The following is a 4,865-nucleotide window of genomic DNA, read 5'->3' on the forward strand; positions in this document are numbered from 1 at the left end:
GCTGGAGACGCCCCATGGTGTGTGTCCCCTGCCCAGAAGGACTCGAGCAGCAGGGACAGGCTGGTAAAAATCTCGCTATAGGTGACGCTGACCCCCACGCAGCGGCTCTAGAAGGTTCGTGGATCCCCGTGGATTCTGCTTGTAGTTGGAGGAAAAGCGTTAACATGGAAACTAGCAGAGGAGGAGGCCCTAGAAGTCCTGCCAAGATACCGGCTCCTAAATCCAAACTCACACACGGTCTGGGAGGGGAGACGGACAGCCGGGCGGGAGGAGCCGTGTCATGGTCTCTTCCAGAACCAGGCCCTACGGGGTGGGGGGCCCAACTCCTGACCCAGAGTCCGGTCTGTCTCCACTCTTGGCCAGGGCTCTGCTGTTGCATTCTCCCCCCTCCGGCCCCTCCCCCCTCTGCGCCCCTCTTCCTGGAGCCCCGCCCCCCCTTCACGGTTTGCATCGGAGTCATCCTGTTTGGACACCAAGTCACTTGGCCTTTGCTTCTCATCACACGGCCACCGACAGAACTGGCCGATAACCATCTACTTGCACGTGTATTGCTAACTGAGCACCTGCTCTGCTCGGGTATCATGAAGCCCTTCTACAGAGGAGGAAACTGAGGCTTTCAGCAGTTACGAGGCTCACTGTGGGGCCCACCCGCTGCCCAGACCGGAGGCCCACAACCCACCCGCCCGCAATCCCTCTGCTAATTCCTCGCAGATCCCTGTCCCCATCACCACTGGGGCCCTGTCTGTGCCGCCTCCCCGCGCTGCTCATGTCCTTAAGCCATTCTGCACACAGCAGCCTGAGGGAACGTCTTAAGGAACAAATCTGATCGGGGTGCCTGGGGGGCTCAGTCGGTTAAGCGTCAGACCCTTGATTTTGGCTCAGGTCCATGATCTCACGGTTCCTGAGATCGAGACCCATGTTGGGCTCTGCGCTGACAGTGCAGAGCCTGCCTGGGATTCTCTCTCTCTCCATCTCTGCCCCTCCCCAGCTTGTGCTCTCTCTCAAAATAAATAAGTAAAAATGGAAAAATAAAGACATTTTTTAAAAAAAGAAACAAACCTGATCCTCCAGTAAGTACCCTGTGTCGGCGAGAATAAAATGGGGCTCTTCACTGCTGTCTTCAGGCCCTGCCACGAAGGTCACCAACGGGCACTCCTCTGGCACAAGTCAGACCCACAGGTATGTCCTGCTTGGCCTCCACTGGGCTGAGTATCTTTTGCTGATTTTTGTTTGTCTGGTTGTGCTCTCATATTTTTGAATGGAATGCCTCTTCTCTTTAAAAGACGGATTTCAAGCTTCTCAGGTAAAAAATGGAAAGCTAGGGGCGCCTGGTGGCTCAGTGGGTTAAGCGTCTGACTTCGGCTCAGGTCATGATTTTGTGGTTCGTGGGTTCGAGCGTCGGGCTCTGCGCTGACAGCTGGGAGCCCGGAGCTGCTTCGGATTCAGTGTCCCAATCTCTGCTCCTCCCCCACTCACATCCTCCTATGTGTGTCTCATTCTTTATCTCAAAAATAATAAACGTTAAAAAAAGTTTTTTAAAAATGCAAAGCTCTGGCGCACTGAGGGGTGATGACAGCTGGCTCTGAGCTGTGGCCACCACCCCTTAGAGGGGACACGTCACCTGTCCAGTCCTACCAGCCACGTCACTCACTTCTGCCACCTGCCTGGCCCCTTAGAGCTGGGGTTTTCAACAGCCCAGAACCAAAGGATCCGGTCTGACTCTGAATTGGGTCAGTCACCGCCCATCACTTGTATCCTCCAGCCCGGAGCTCTGTCCCTGGGCGTCCCCAGGGTCGGTCCCGACTGAGACCTTTGCACCTGCTGTTCCCCCTCAAGGCTTTTCTACTGGGTCTTCTCGTGCCGGTTTCTTCCTCCAGACCCTCCTAAGGGACCCCCAATTTCACCGGCCACCTTCCCTGCTCTGCTGCACCACTGTGGGGTGCGTCCTGTCTACCTCTTTCCTCAGCACCCCCTCCAGACTGAGCGCGACAGGCACGGGGCCCATGTCAGAGTTCGGGGCCACCGCCCCCACGGCAGCCAGAGCTGGCACACAGGAGACACGGGCGGCAAGAAATGAACGAACTCAAATGTGCTCCACACCCAAGGCAGAGGGCAGGGAGGGCAGCCTCTTCCACGCCAGGGCTCAGAAGCCCGCGACCAGCAATGACCAGCCCCGTGTCCAGACGGGGACACCTGAAGGGGTGCTGTTCTGGAGCCCCTGGGTGGCTCAAGGCGCCATCCCTGCCCCGCCAGGTCTGGGACCCACTCCTGGAGGCACGAGATCACGTGAAAAAGAAAACACTCTCAAAGCGATGTGCTCCCCTGGATGGGCGCCTGGAACAGAAAACGGTTGTGCACCAACAATCTGGTGGAATCCCAACAAAGCCTGAACTCAGCGAACAGCACTGGGCCAACGCTGGTGTCCCGGTTCTGACAACAGTGACCCGGTGATGTGACAGGACAGTGAAGGGAACGGATTAAGGGACGCACGGGAACTCTGGATTGCCTCTACGCGTTCTCTGCAAATCTAAATTATCTGAAATATATAGGCCAATTAAAAATAAATAAACAAGGGCGCCAGGGAGGGGGGCTCAGTCGGTTGAGCGTCCGACTTCAGCTCAGGTCATGATCTCACGGTTCATGGGTTCGAGTCCCACGTCGGGCTCTGTGCTGACAGCTCGGAGCCTGGAGCTGCTTCAGATCCTGTGTCTCCCTCTCTCTCTGCCCCTCCCCTGCTCGTGTGCACGCGTTCTGTCTCTCAAAAATAAACAAACATTAAAATATTTTAAATAAATAAATGAAGCGCTCTGTGGCAGCAGATGCAAAATACTGAGGGAGCAACACGGATATGAGCTGCTAAATAATAATATTGATGTCACCGGGGCGCCTGGGTGGCTTAGTCGGTTAAGCGTCCGACTTTCGCTTAGGTCATGATCTCGCGGTTCGTGGGTTCGAGCCCCGCGTCGGGCTCTGTGCTGACTGCCAGCTCAGAGCCTGGAGCCTGTTTCAGAGTCTGTGACTCCCTCTCTATCGAACCCTCCCCTACTCACGCTCTCTCTCTCTCCTAGAAATAAAATAAAAACATTAAAAAATAATAATAATATTGATGTCACCAGTCATAGTAACAGCCACTGAACCTTATTACATTCTCTGAACTACTGCTCATGACAATCCTGTGCAGAGGATATAACTGTAAATCCCGCTACCCAGATGTGGAGACTGAGACTCAGCAGGCTTAAGACCTTGCTCAAGGAGTGACACTTGTAGGTGACAGACAAGGCCAGGCCCACGGGCGTGCCGTCCACACAGTCACACAGGCCCCGTGCTTGTTTGATGCTCTATCACTGGCCTGAAATTCTTAATAAGCCTGGACAAAGGGGCCTGCAAGTGCTGTAGCTGATCCCAGGGTCTCTGGGTTCCCAAGGTAGCTTTTCTCCATGTCTCAGAAAGGTCACTCGTGGGAGAAATCTGCAAGTGACAAATCAGATGAAGGTTTAGTATCCAAACTCTATAAAGAATGTACCAAATTCAACACCAAAAAAACCCAAAAAATCCAATGAAGACATGGGCAAAAGACATGAACAGACACTTCTCCAAAGAAGACATCCAGATGGCCAACAGACACATGAAAAAATGCTCAACATCACTCTTCATCAGGGAAACACAAATCAAAACCACACCAAGATACCACCTCACACCTGTCAGAATGGCTAACAACTCAGACAACAGATGTTGGTGAGGATGTGGAGAAAGAAGATCTCTTCTGCACTGCTGCTGGGAATGCAAACTGGTGCGGCCACTCTGGAAAACAGTGTGGAGGTGCCTCAAAAAATTAAAAATAGAACTACTCTACGATGCAGCAATTGCACTCTAGGTATTTCTCCGAGGGACACAGGTGTGCTGATTTGAAGGGGTACAGGCTCCCCAATGTTTTGACATTAGCCAAAGTATGGAAAGAGCCCAAATTACCATCAACAGATGAATGGATAAAGAAGATGTGGTGTATATATACACAATGGAGTATTACTTGGCAATCAAAAAGGATGAAATCTTGCCATTTGCAACTACGTGGATGAAACTAGAGGGTATTATGCTAAGTGAAATTAGTCAGAGAAAGGCAAATATCGCAGGACTTCACTCATATGTGGAATTTAAGATACAAAGCAGATGAACATTAAGAGAAGAGAATCAAAAGGGTGCCTTGGTGGCTCAGTCGGTTAAGCATCCAACTTCAGTTTAGGTCATGATCTCACGGTTTGTGGCTCTGAGCCCCGCATCAGGCTGATCGCTCAGAGCCTGGAGCCCGTTTCGGATTCTGTGTCTCCCTCTCCTGCCCATTCCCATTCACGCTCTGTATCTCTCTCTCAAAAATAAATAAACCTTACAAAATTTAAAAAAAAGAGAGAGAGAAGAGAAGCAAAAACAATATAAAAACAAGGAGGGGGACAAAGCATAAGAGACTCTTAAGTACAGAAAACAAACAGGGTTGCTGGAGGGGAGGCGGTGGGGGATGGGCTAGATGGGGGAGGGGCATCGAGGAGGCACTTGTTGGGACGAGCACTGGGTGTTATACGTAGGGGACGAGTCACTGGAATCTACTCCTGAAATCATCATTGCGCTAGACGCTAACTAACTTGGGTGTAAATAAATAAACAAATGTTAACAAAAAAGCCACCAGGGCACTGGTGGATGGCTTCATGGGCAGCACGGGGCCAGCATTCCCGGCGGAGAAGACGCCGTGGAGCAAAGGGTACAGTAGAGCAATGGCGCCTTTGAGGGGGACATCTGTGGACGGATTTGGCTGGAGCCAAGACTGGCCCACTCNTGACCCACTCTTGACGCAGAGCAGCGAAAGGAAGATTGTT

Source organism: Crocuta crocuta, unplaced genomic scaffold, assembly GCF_008692635.1.
Source record: "Crocuta crocuta isolate KB4526 unplaced genomic scaffold, BGI_CrCroc_1.0 scaffold27, whole genome shotgun sequence".
In the NCBI taxonomy this organism is placed as follows: Eukaryota; Metazoa; Chordata; class Mammalia; order Carnivora; family Hyaenidae; genus Crocuta; species Crocuta crocuta.